This window comes from Piliocolobus tephrosceles, chromosome 13 (genome assembly GCF_002776525.5).
Source record: "Piliocolobus tephrosceles isolate RC106 chromosome 13, ASM277652v3, whole genome shotgun sequence".
NCBI classification, from domain to species: Eukaryota; Metazoa; Chordata; class Mammalia; order Primates; family Cercopithecidae; genus Piliocolobus; species Piliocolobus tephrosceles.
In genome coordinates, this window is record NC_045446.1 from 25,288,718 (window position 1) to 25,303,332 (window position 14,615).

At 36.7% G+C, this 14,615-nt stretch overlaps 1 non-coding gene across 1 annotated transcript; it reads right to left on the bottom strand.

Moving 5' to 3' along the window:
• Positions 1-867: 867 nt before the first annotated feature.
• On the bottom strand, positions 868-970 carry LOC111521920. Its single transcript, XR_002725119.1, has one exon. It is a non-coding gene; the product is annotated as a U6 spliceosomal RNA (small nuclear RNA).
• Positions 971-14,615: the final 13,645 nt, after the last annotated feature.

The following is a 14,615-nucleotide window of genomic DNA, read 5'->3' on the forward strand; positions in this document are numbered from 1 at the left end:
AATCCTGCAATCAACATGAGAGTACAGATATATTTGTAAGGTGTCTATCTTATCTCCTATTTGTATGTATTCAGAAAAGGAATTGCGAGGTCATATAGTAGTTTTGTTTTTAACTTCTTTAGGAACCTTCATGCTTTCCATCATGGCTATAGGAAACTACATTCCTATCAACAGTGTACCAGGGTTCCCTTATCTCCACACCCTTGCCAACATTTACCTTTTTTGTTTTTAATTAATAGCCATCTTTATGGGTATGAGATAATGTCTCATAATGGTTTAATGTGCATTGCCCTGGTGATTACTTATGTTGAGAACATTTTACATCTTTTTATATTTTGTATTTTAAAACTTTTTATAGCTATAGTTATTTTTGACTATAACTGTAGCTGTAGGTATATTATTTTGACTTTTAACCTCTGTACTGGAGATTTGAAAAATTAACACATCATCATCAGAGTAATAGAGTATTTTGAATTTGATTATGAATTTGCCTCTACTAATTGGGTTTATACTTTTTTATGTTTTCATGATAGCAATTATCCCTTTTTTTCAGTTGAACCTTTACCTTAAGCATTTGTTGTAAGTCCAGTCTAATGATGATAAATTACGTCAGCCTTTGTTTCTCTGGGACAGGGTTTCTCTTTTATTTCTGAATGCATTGCTGGGTATAGTATTTAGGGTTGATAAGAGTTTTATGCATTTATTTTTTCCCAGTACTTTGAATATATCAACCCATTCCCCATGGTCTGTGATTTTTTTCCTGCAAAATCCTCTCATAGTCTAATAGAGGTTCCCTCACAGGTGACTTGAAGCTTTTATCTTGCTCTTTTTAGAATCCTCTCTTTGTCTCTGCCTTTTTTCAATTTGCAAAACATAGACTATTTCATAAATTTGTGTGTTGTTATTGCCCAGGGACGATGCAAATCTTCTCTGTATTATCACAATTTTAGTGTATGTGCTACTAAAGTAAGTAATAACTCTAACACTCTATTAGGCAGTGATTTGTATCTGGATTTACATATCAGAGATTTAATGCTTACAGAGGATAACTGACCCTAGACCACTCAGATAATAAATTATAAAGCCAGAATTTTGACTCATGTGTTCCTGATATCAAAACTTATACTCTTACTTGCATTACTAGACTGCCTATTAAAGAACTCTTTCCCTTCATGATTCAATATCCATTACCTCATATAAGTGTACTCGTTGTTAAGTTTGTTTTATATGTATATTTTTAGGGTGGATTCCTTACACATTCTTTGTCACTATGGTAGAGAAAACAGCCCCTGGAATTGTTTAAAAATCTGACATAAATTTACAGCATTAGGAAATAGATAACTAGAGAATGTAAAATTTACCCTGAATATCCTGAAGAGTCTTCACAGGCTGAGGTATCAGTACTATATTATATAATTTTTGAAGATATTACTTTCTATAACTCAAACAATAAACTGAAATTTCTGGTGTTTCAGTTACTTGTACTGGCAGACGCAGACATAGATTTGTAACCTTGGCTGGGCACAGTGGCTCATTCCTGTAATCCCAACACTTTGGGAGGCTGAGGTGGGAGGATCACGAGGTCAGGAGATTGGGACCATCCTGGCTGAGACAGTGAAACCCCATCTCTACTAAAAATACAAAAAAAAAAAAAAAAAAAAAAAATTAGCCGGGCATGGTAGTGGGCGCCTGTAGTCCCAGCTACTCAGGAAGCTGAGGCAGGAGAATGGCGTGAACCTGGGAGGCAGAGCAAGCAGTGAGCCAAGATTGTGCCACTGCACTCCAGTCTGGGTGATAGAGCGAGACTCCACCTCAAAAAATGAAAAGAAAGATTTGCAACCTTGCCAAATATTGCATGGCAGCCAATCTACCTTGTAGAACATGGAATTAAAGCCATCAGGACATGATAATAATGTGAAAAGTATTAGCTTATTAATAGCAAATTTTATAACCTTAATCACTCAATACATTACTAGCAAATATTCTGAAGCTCAGAATTCAATACTAAAATCTAAATAATTGGTTGTTAGCAAAAGCTAAAGTCACTGGGTGCTCAAATTTCAGCCCACGGTGATGTCCACCACCCTATACTTCCATGGAGTTACAGGTCATGTATATTAATTTGACCAAAACTTGAGGTGATATCAATTTTAAACATTTCAAAATTGTTAAAAAGAATAATAATTTCCTCAAATTTGCTTTGTATTGACTGACTACTTTATTCCTTTTCATTTTTTTTTTTTTTTTTTTTTTTGAGACCGAGTTCCACTTTGTCACCCAGGCCAGAGTGCAATGGTGCAATCTCAGCTCACTGCAACTTTTGCCCCCCATCCCTCTGCCCCCAATTCAAGTGATTTTCCTGCCTCAGCCTCCCGAGTAGCTGAGACTACAGGCATGCACCACCACACCTGGTTAATTTTGTATTTTTAGTAGAGATGGGGTTTCCTCCATGTTGGTCAGGCTGGTCTTGACCTCTTGACCTCAGGTGATCCGCCTGCCTTGGCTTCCCAATATTTCACTTATTTATTTATTTGAGAGGAGTCTTGGTTGCTCAGGCTGGAGTGCAGTGGCACAATCTCGGCTCACTGCAAACTCCGCCTCCCGGGTTCATGACATTCTCCTGCCTCAGCCTCCTGAGTAGCTGGGACTACAGTCGCCCGCCACCATGCCTGGCTTATTTTTTGTAGTTTTAGAAGAGACAGGGTTTCACTGAGTTAGCCAGAATGGTCTCAATCTCCTGACCTTGTGATCCTCCCACCTCAGCCTCCCAAAGTGCTGGCATTACAGGTGTGAGCCACTGCGCCCGGTCGGCCTCCCAATATTTTATTCCTTTTTGTGTTTAACACTATTCACCATTCTTCCACCCCTCTGACTCCAGTCTAACTGGAGGAGAATCATGCTGTTGACACACATCTCAGAAACACTGTGGTTAAAGATATATAGAGTACCTTGAATTAGGAAAAGCTTTCAATGACCCACAAAGTCTATAAATGCTAGAAAAAACAAATCCATACTGGTGCAAAAATATATTCCACTACAAGCCTCTGGATTATACAGCCATTATTAATTAAAATAATTCTAGTCAGAACTAAATAGAATCAAGCAGGACATTTTGTCTTGTATCTACTAAGCCCCTGCACTTTTATTTTCTCCATTAGACCTCTTTTACCAAGTCTTGGGAAATTTTGTCTGGTTTACTCTGCTTATCTGTACGTAGAATGACATCACACTTGAGTATATTGCCACCCTCTTATTTTTCATGAGTTCAACTAAACAGTAAGAAAGATCAACATGGGTTTGAAGGCCAGCTATATCACCTTGAATAACTATTGAAGTTTTTTAAAACTTCGTTGTTTCATTTGTTAAATAAGGCTAATGCTCTCAGGGTGGTTGTCATTGTCTTATACAAAATGCTTCTTTCAAACAATTATCCCAAATTTTCCTGGAAAAGATATATTTCAGATAGAACAGTTTGGAACACTCTATATACTATGTTATCATCATTAAATATCAAAATTATATTATTATATTAATGATTCTGAGCAGTACTAAAGAAAACCTGTTTATATTAATTTAACATTTCTAAAAATATTGATTAGATAAGCTGTGTGTTTAGTGCTTATTAACCTGCTGCAGAAATAGACACTTATAGAATATACTTTGGAAAATGCTATTTTAAGGATTAAAAATTGTTTCCAGCCTAGATCACATTGCTAAATTCTAGTCTACAACTACGTATTCTATATCCACACTTAGATATCAGAAAAGTAAAAGGTTAGGAAATGAAATTCGAGTTTTTCTCTTTAAATCTGCTTTTGATATACTCATTCTAAACTCAGTAAATATCAGATCAATTCTTTGGCTCATACCAAAGATGTTATGATTATTCTTGATTCCTCTCTTTGTCTCCTACTCCATATCATGCTCATAAAAAAATCTTATTTAAAAGTACAAAAACTTAGGCTAATTCTTACCAACTCCACCATTATCATGCTAGCCCAAGTTACTCTCGCTCGCTTAATTATAGCATTAATTTTTGGCTTGGTTTCCATGATCTTTTCCTGCTCTTCTATAGTCTTCTTTCGACATAGCAGTTGAAAGCTGTCTTTTTAAATGGAAGTCTCACTGTGTTATTCCTGCTCAAAAATGTCCAATATTTTTTAAATTGTGCAAATTAAAAGCCAATATCCATATAAATGACCCCAAAAGTTCTTCAGGATTTGCCTCAGCCTTTTAATTCTCAGAATTGATTTCCTGCTACTGCCTTCCTTGTCCTCTTTGAGCTAAAGTAGAATTTTAGTAATTTTAAAGCACAAAGCATGTGTATTGGTCCATTTTCATGCTGCTGATAAAGACATACCTGAGACTGGCAATTTACAAAAGAATGAGTTTAAATGGACTTACAGTTCCACATGATTGTGAGGCAAGGGAGGCCTCACAGAAGGTGAAAGGCACGTCTCACACAGTGGCACACTAGAGAAGAAGAGCTTGTGCAGGGAAACTCCCCATTTTAAAACCATTAGATCTTGTGAGACTTATTCACTATCCTGAGAACAGCACAGGAAAGACCTGCCCCGTGATTCAATTACCTCCCACTGGGCCCCTCACCCAACACATGGGAATTGAAGATGAGATTTGGGTGAAGACACAGTCAAACCATATCATTCTGCCCCTGGCCACTCTCAAATCTCATGTCCTCACATTTCAAAACCAATCACGCCTTTCTCCCAAAGTCTTAACTCAAAAATTTCAGCATTACCTCAAAAATCCACAGTCCAAAGTCTCCTCCAAGACAAGGCAAGTCCTTTCTACCTATGAGCCTGTAAAATCAAAAGCAAGTTGGTTACTTCCTAGATATATTGGGGGTACAGGCATTGGGTAAATACAGCCATTCCAAATGGAATAAATTGGCCAAAACAAAGGGCTACAGGTCCCATGCAAGTCTGAAATCCGGGTAGGCAGTCAAATCTTTTTTTTCTTTTTTTCTTTTGATGGAGTCTCGTTGTGTCACCCAGCCTGGAGTGCAGTGGCTTGATTTCGACTCACTGCAAGTTCCACCTCCCAGGTTCATGCCATTCTCCTGCCTCAGCCTCCCGAGTAGCTAGGACTGCAGGTGCCCGCCACCATGCCTGGCTAATTGTTTTGTATTTTTAGTAGAGACAAGGGTTTCTCCATGTTAGCCAAGATAGTCTCTATCTCCTGACCTTGTGATCTGCCCACCTCGGCCTCCCAAGATGCTGGGATTACAGGCATGAGCCACCGTGCCCAGCCCTGGGCAGTCAAATCTTAAAGCTCCAAAATGATCTCCTGTGACTCCATGACTCATATCCAGGTCATACTAATGCAAGAGGTGGGATGGGAACTGGAGCAACAGTGACTCCTGTTATGTTCTAGCCTACAGACTGGCAGCATTTTGCCTCTGTCCTAGAGATTTGTGGAATTTCGAACTTGAGAGAAATGATTAAGGGCAACTGGTGGAAGAAATTTATATGCAGCAAAGCATACAAGAAATGACTTGGGTGCTGTTAAAGGCATTCTTTTTTTATAAAGGAAGTAGAGCATACAAGTTAGGAAAATTTGCAGCCTGACAATGTGACAGAAAAAGAAATCCCATTTTCTGAGGAGAAATTCAAGCCAGCTGCAGAAATTTGCATAAGTAATGAGGAGCTGACTGTTAATCCCTAAGATAACGGGGAGAATATATCCAGGGCATGTCAGAGGTCTTCACAGCAGTCCTTCCCATCGCAGGCCTGACCTAGGAGGAAAAAGTGGTTACATGGGTTGGGCCCAGGGTCCCTGTACTGTGTGCAGCCTAGGAACTTGGTGCCCTGTGTCCCAGCCACTCCCGATATTGCTAAAAAGGGCCAAGGTACAGCCTGGCCCATGGCTTCCAAGAGTGCAAGTCCCCAACCTTGGCGGCTTTCATGTGGTGTTGAGCCTGTGAGTGCACAGAAGTTAAGAATTGAGGTTTGGGAGCCTCTGCCTAGATTTTAGAGGATGTATGGAAATGCCTGGGCATCTAGGCAGAAGTGTGCTGCAGGGGTGGGGCTCTTATCCAGTACCTCTGCAAGGGTAGTACAGAAGGGAAATGTGGGGTATGAGTCGCCACACAGACTCCCCACTGGGGCACCGCCTAGTGGTCTGTGAGAAGAGGTCCACCGTCCTCCAGGTTTAATTGAACTGTAAATCAATTAAATCTCTTTCTGTAATAAATTACTTAGTCTCATGTAGTTCTTTATAGCAGAGTGGTTGGAACAGTTTGCAAGGCTCAGAAAAAGACAGGAAGATTTGGGCAAGTTTGGAATTTCCTAGAGACTAGTTGAATGGTTTTGACCAAAATGTTGATAATGATATGGATAACGAAGTCCAGGCTGAGGTGGTCTCAGATGGATATGAGGAACTTATTGGAAACTGGAGCAAAGGTCATGGTTGCCACGCTTTAGCAAAGAGACTGATGGGATTTAGCTCCTGACCTAGAGATCTGTGAAACTCTGAACTTGAGAGAGATAATTTAGGGTATCTGGCAGAATAAATTTTTAAGCAGCAAAGCATTCAAGATGTGACCTGGCTGTTTCTGGATGCATACAGTCATATGTGTTCACAAAGATATGATCTGGAAATGGAACCTACGTTTAAAAGGGAAGCAGAACATAAAAGTTTGAAAAATTCAAAGCCTGACTATGTGATAGAAAATAAAAACCCATTTCCTGGGGAGAAATTGAAGCTGGCTGCATAAATATGCACAAAGAAATGAGGAACCAGTTGTTATTAGCCAAGACATTGGGAAAATGTCTCCAGGGCATTTCAGCAATCTTAATGGAAGCCCCTCCCATCATAAGCCCAGAGGCCTAAGAGGGAAAAATGGTTTTGTGGGCTGGGATCAGGGCCCTCACTGTTCTGTGAAACTTTGGGATATAGAGCCCTGTGTCCCCAGTGCTCCAGCTCTACCCGTGGCTAAAATGGTACAAGGTACAGCTCGGTCTGTGGCTTCAGAGGGTGCAAATGTCAAGACTTGGAAACTTTCACATGTTATTGGGCATGTGGATGCACAGATGGCAAAAACTGAGGTTTGAAAACCTGTGTCTACGTATCACAGGATGTATGGAAACAACTGAATGTTCAGGCACAAGTCAGTTGCGGTAGCAGTGCCCTCATGGAGAACCTCTGCTAGGGCAGTGCAGGAGGGAAATGTGGGACTGGAGCCCCCACACAGAGTCCCAACTGGGGCACTGCCTAGTAAAGCTGTGAGAAGAGGGCCATCATTCTCTAGACCTCAGAATGGTAGATCCATTGACAACTTGCACTGTGTGCCTGGAAAAGCTCCAGGCTTTCAACAGCAGCCTGTGAAAGCAGTTTCAGGGACTGTACCCTGCAGAGCTGTCCAAGAGCTTGGGAGCCCACCTATTGCATCAGCATGACCTGGACTTGAGACATGGAGTCAAAGGAGATTATTTCAGAGCCTTAAGTTTTAAGGTCTGCCCTGCTGGGTTTCTGACTTGCATGGGGCCTGTTGCCCCTTTGTTTTGGTCAATTTCTTCCTTTTGTAATGGTAACATTTACCCACTGTCTGTACCCCCATTGTGTCTTGTAAATAACTAACTTATTTTTAATTTTAGACTTATAAGTGGAAGGGACTTCCCTTGTCTCAGATGAGACTTTGGAGTTAGACTTTTCAGTTAATGCTGGAATGAGTTAGGATTGGAGGGATTGTTTGGAAGGCATGATTGATATTGAAATGTGAAAAGGATATGAGGTTTTGGAGGGGTCAGGGGTGAAATGATATGGTTTGGCTCATCTCCCCATCCAAATTTCATCTCAAATTGTAATCCCCACCTTTGAGGGTAGGACCTGTTGGGAGGTGATTGGATCATGGAGGTAGATTTTCTTTCTTGTTGTTCTAGTGAGTTCTTATCAGATCTGATGGCTTACAAGTTTGTCTCTCTTCTCTTCTCTCTCTCTCTCTCTCTCTCTGCCTCTCCCTTTTAGTCCAATCTGGCAGTACTTCTGCTGGTATAACATTCCCCAATTCCCCCAGACCTTTATAGTTTCCTGCATATATGCCACTGGGATTTCTCATTAAATAAGAGATTTCTTCACAGATTTTTTTTTTTTTTTTTTTTTTTTTTTGGACAATCCAATCTATATTCCCAGATTAGGCTGAGGAGGTTGAGGAAAACCCTGAGTCAATCTCTTGCTTTTGTTGTCACTACTCTCACTCCCTTCATGTCTCTCTAACATGACATGTTGTGATTATATTAGAGCCATCCAGATAATCCAAAATAATTACCTCATACTGCCTAATCACATCTGCAACATCCCTTTGTCATATTAGATAACATAATTACAGGTTTCAGTGATTAAACATGGATTTTTGAAGATGTCTCAAATAATTATTACACATTTTATTTTTCTGGAGAAACTCAGCAATTAGCATTGATATATTGTCTCTTCTCCACTTGACTTTAGCCAGAAGGCCAAGAAGCAGTTGCCTCTCCTCTGTTCTATGCATGCATTCAGAATTCAGCCAAAGAATAAAAAGGAAACAAGTTTCCAGAAAAAAAATGAAAATTACCAATCCTAATTGGAAAAAAAATTAAAACTGAATGGCTATATAACTCTTTTAAAACTAATTCATAGTGCAGTTATCTACCCAAAAATATCCCCAGGCCAATAATAGTTTTTATTCAGGGATCTAAAATATTTAAGATAGTCCATTTTTTTTCAGACTTGTACAGGATGTACCAGAACATGACCCATCAGAAAAGAAAAACTCTCCTTTATGACTCTCCTTTATGAGGTGATTATAGCTTTAATATCAAAATTAGGTAACGACAGTATAAAAAGGAAAATTATAGATCTACTTCATTTATAAAATATAAGAAAAATTCTAAATAAACATTAAAAAGCTATCTAGTAAGGGTTATAAAAGTAATGCATCATGATTATGCTGTGTTTAAATAAGAAAATTTGGCCAGGCGTGGTGGCTCGCACCTGTAATTCCAGCACTTTAGGAGGCTGAGGCGGGTGGATCACCAGGTCAGAAGCTCAAGACCAGCCTGGCCAAAATGGTGAAACCCTGTTCCTACTAAAAATAGAAAAATTAGCCGGGCGTGGTGGCGGGTGCCTGTAATCCCAGCTACTCAGAAGGCTGAGGCAGGGAACTGCTTAAAGCCCGGAGGTGGAGGTTGCAGTGAGCTGAGATTGCACCACTGCACTGGGTGACAGGGTGAGATTCTGCCTAAAAAAAAAAAAAAAAAGTATTAGAATTTTTCATCAAAACGGGAGAACAATGAGGAATAAACAGTTATTTTATTAAAGTATTTGATCAAATTGAACTCATAACGAATTTTAAAATCTGAACCATATTATAGAAAACAGAAATATTTTTATTCTAATAAAAATTATTTTCAAAATCTACACAATATATTAAATATAGTTACTGAATGTTAAAAACTTTACACTTAAAATCTAGAACAAATCAAAGATGCACACCATTTCAGTTTCTATGTAAAAATTCCCTGGATACCTAGTCATTATAATAAAAAAATAAAATAAGTAGAAGGTAAGTTACAAAGTTAAAGAAATTATTATTTTTCATAGATGATATAACTGTCAAAGTGAAAAACTCCAGACAGTATGCAATATATTTAAATTATTAAGACAATTTAACATGTTTGCCAATTATACAATAAACATTAGTATATCAAATGCATTCCTATGCACTAGCAGCACATATTTTAAAAATATGGTTTTAAAATGTGACACATTTTGTTGTTATAATAACAGAAAATATAGTGTCAATTATTAATAAATATTAAAAAATCATAAAGCCTGTAATATTATTGATTTTAATTAAAATATAGATATTAATAAAATAATTAGGAAAGGAATAAAATAATTAGGAAAATTCCTTCAATAGAAGGAATTTGCTACATTTATAAGATTAAAAAAATTAGAAAAGCCTTTATTCTCCTTAACTTTATCTGCCAATGAAATCAGTTTATCAGATCTTTCTAATACTGATCTGCATGGGCAAAGGACTGAATATAACAAAGGCAATTTTTAAGATGCACAGGATGGAGGAACTTGTTCCACAACATGATAAAACTAACTATAAAATCATATTAATTACCATCCTGTCAAAATCCTGGAGGGGTATAGAAATTTCCCAATTAAACAGAACTGAAATTCAAGAAAGAAATATCCAAATTTCTATGGAAACTTCATACATGACAGAAATACACTTGCAGATCAGAATGGAAGGAAAAGAGACATTAATACTGATGGAAAAATTGATTATCTCTTTTGAGAATGTACTGGGTCTATAACTCTCATCAATAGCAAACACCAATTTCATGTAGTTTAATAAATAGAGCAAAACTAGGATAATATTTTGTCACATCAGTATAGGCAACTTTTTCTAAAGAAACACAAGTAAAGTAAAAATTAAAAAAGAATAGAATTTCTAAGGCATGGAGTATGGAGAGGTAAAATACTGACTTGCCTAACAAACTCTACTTTCACTAAATGATCAAAGTTTCTAAGTCATAAATATGACATACCCCTGGTTTGATGCAATGAGTAGGCCAGTTTTCTCAAAATGCATATACTCGGTCTCACTGTGAGAAAACTTCAGACAAACCCAAATTGAAAAATATTCTACAAAATCTTAATAATTACTCTTCAAAAGTGTTAAGATTACAAATAATATGAATAGGATGAGAAAATGTCACAGATTGAAGAAGACTATGACAAGATGACTTAATGCAACATGGTATCCTGGCAAAGAAAAATAGAATTGGTAAAAAAATTTGGTGGAATCAAGTCTATAGGTTAGTTAATGGCATTTGATCAATATTAATTGCTTAGTTTTGAAAAATGTACCCTGGTTAGTTAAGATATTTACAGTATAGAAAGCTGAGTGAAGATCTATAGGAACTCTACAATGTCTTTACAATTCTTGTGAAAATCTAAAATTATTTCACAATAAAACTTTTAAAAAGATTCCTGATTTGAATACATTCAAACAATATCAAGAAAAAAGAACTTTGTCATAAGACTTCATAATTTAGCTTTAGAGACGAATTTAGAAGAAAATATTGCAATGCCTATAACTGAACATAGATTAGTATTCAGAACAGATTGAAAGTGCTACAAAACATAAAACATCATATAAGTAAAAGAGAAACAAACTTTTTAGCAAACATCACCTAAAATGAAAAATAAAAAAATCCAATATGCTCATCCATTGACTGAAGCTAAGTAAATTGGCTTAAATACACTGGGGAGAAATACAGGCAGAGCAATATCTAATCAACTTGTATATTCAAATAATCTTTAATTCAGCCATTTCACTTTGTTTATTCACTAACTTTCCACATATGTGAACAAGGAGACATGCACAATAATGACATTTACATTATTATAAAACTAGAAAAAGTGTAAATGTTTATTTAAGAGAACAACTTAACAATACAGGAATGTTTTTGCAGTAATATACTATACAAAAATTAAAATAAGTCAATTCAATATAAATGCTTAAATTCATTGCTGAAAATTGCTCAAAAGTTGTTGCTGAAAAGAACAGAGTTAATTTTTATAGATATGAATATATATGTATAAAATAATGCCTTTAAAATATTATCAAAACATTCAAAACAACTGATATGTAGGACAATTATAAAGATATGTTGGTAATGATAAAAACAGTTTCAAGATTGTGAATTTCTCTGAAAGGTGTGAAGAGAAAATGCTGAGGAAGGAGGACATGCACAGTGAGGCTTCAACTGTTTTAGAAAAGTTATACAGATGCATATTGCACAAATTATTTTTTAAATTCATAGGTGTCACCTAGATAAAAAGGAGCAGGATTGAATGAAAGATAATTTTATAGGTTTTTGTCACATTGAAGAAAGAACCCAAGGCTCTAACTGGAGTGGAGCATATGAAAAAATACTGGTGACCTCATTACTTTAAATCTCCCCCAGATTCAAGGATCATAGTGCCAGAGAAATGGCTGAGCTTCTGTCAGGCTGCTCTTTACAAACTGCGCTGTAAGTACTTGTGAAAATTATTAGTATGCTTCTCCCATTCTATTGACATTGATCCTTTATTTCTGGCATTTTGTAAGATGCATATTTACCTGTTGCACTTACACTCTAGGGGTTAATATTTGAGTTTCGGAACAATATTAAATATGTTGGAAGATTACATAAACTAAAATGTTATATTTAAATGATTGAGAGGCACTAAGGCAAAATGTCAGCAGAATTCAAAATACTTTACTAGGAAACTAGTTCCACATGATGGGAAATGTAGCCCCCGACCCATATCTCATTGAAATGTAAATAGACATCCCAATATGTTTCTTCCAAACTTTTTTATAAAAATTGAGCTGTATTTTATGCATGAGGCTGTAGCTAAAATTGTTTTTTGCACATCTGCATTGGGATTACTGGAGGTGTTAGTATAAGTATCTAGGATGATATTGTAGACATACTAGGGAGTGAAAAGTGATAATTATTTTCATTTATGGCATTATTATTACAAAGTGGATTTAAAATGTAAAGAAATGAATTTTATCAAATCTTAGATCTTAATTCTATATATGTATTTGCTATTACTGATGTTTGTAGGAAATAACGTCTTTTTAAATGAATATTTATAGGGTGATCATTTCCTATTCCATTGAAACTATCTCACTGCTTCCTCCCCTTAATTCTCTGAAGAAATTGTCTTTCCTATTTCAGAGAAATGCTACCAAGGGTACTTGAATGGTCATCACATTTCCCCAAGTGATCTTTTCCCATCTCTGAATCCTCATATTTTTGACTCTTTAAACATTTAATACTTTTTTCTTTATGTCATAATTATCTGCATTCATTTAGTTTGCACCACAACTACAGCTTTCAAACTTTTTGACTAGCACTTTCAGTAAGGAATACACTTTATAAGGTGATACAGAGTTTGCATTCTTATTCTCACCTTTACCATTCAGGCTACTCTAGTCTACTGTTTTCTAGTCTTACAACAGTATACCTGTTATTACAGAGCACCATAAACATTGTGACATTTTAGAATTAAGAAACTGCATGGAATGCGAATAAGTTCTATTAAAATGTCAGCAAAATAACTGGCTATTGCAAAATACACATATCCCATGGGTCTTCTCTCCTCTCCTCCCTTCTCCTATCCTCTCTTCATTTTTTCTCTTCCCGTCTCTTCTCACTATCTTGTCCTATCCAAATCTCTTTTTATCCATCTGTCTTATCTCATAATCTGATATCCTAACATATCCAATTTTACTCTAATTAATATTTTAAAATTCTTGACAGAAACTCTAAATCGATTACATAACCAATAAAGCGTGATCACTGTCTTTAAACCATTTCCCTCATCTTCTTTACGTTAGTATGCATGTTAGATTCTTCTTGTGCCTTTTAATAGTGTAGAATGGGCCGGGCTCGGTGGCTCAGCCTGTAATCCCAACACTTTGGGAGGCCCAGGTGAGTGGATCACCTGAGGTCAGGAGTTCAAGAATAGTCTGGCCAACATGGCAAAATCCCGTCTCTATTAAAAGTACAAAATTTCCTGTAATCCTAGCACTTTGGGAGGCCAAGGCAGGCGGATCACGAGGTCAGGAGATGGAGACCATCCTGGCTAACACAGTGAAACCCCGTCCCTACTAAAAAACACAAAAAGTTAGCCAGGCATAGTGGCCAGCACTTATATAGTCCCAGCTACTCCGGAGGCTGAAGCAGGAGAATAGCGTGAACCCTGGAGGTGGAGCTTGTAGTGAGCCGAGATGGCACCACTGCACTCCAGCCTGGGCGACAGAACGAGACTCCATCTCAAAAAAAAAAAAAGAAAATAAAAAAAAAGTACAAAACTTAGCCAGGCATGGTGGTGGGTGCCTGTAATCCTAGCTACTCAGGAGACTGAGGCAGGAGAATTGCTTGAACTCAGGAGGCGGAGGTTGCAGTGAGCCAAGATCGTGCCACTGCACTCCAGCCTGGGCTACAAGAGCTAAACTGTCTCACACAAAAAAAAAAAAAAAAAAAAAGAAAAAAAAAAAGTGTAGAATGGTGCTTTCCATAGTATAAATGTGTGCAAATATTTATAAATGGACGAATTAATGAAAGGTCTGTTTCAATTCAAAACGACTCAAATTTTGAAGCTCACAGAATTTTTGCTGTTGTTAATAACACTGGTCTATATAGAAAGAGGACTGTCAAATCCAAACTTACTAGATACAGAAGCATGAGGTTTAAAAATCATGATAAAATGGTACAGACTTGAAATATAATTCTTAATTGTTTGAAAGTTTAATCTTTTTCATTTGTGCCAATGATTTATGTTGATGGATTCTGATTCACCAACATTTTTTCCTCATAAGTTATTAAACAATAGATTTTTTTCAGATGTCATTTTAATATATTTACACATGGGTTAGGTAACATTATCATAATATTTAGTTACCTAAAACAACATTCTTTTATTATCTATCATAGAATGCATGGTTGATATTGGAGATTACAGTGATTACAAAATATTTTGGTATCATATGAAAATATTTTTCTTTACAGTGCTAGAAAACTCTTGCTTTAGAACTATGG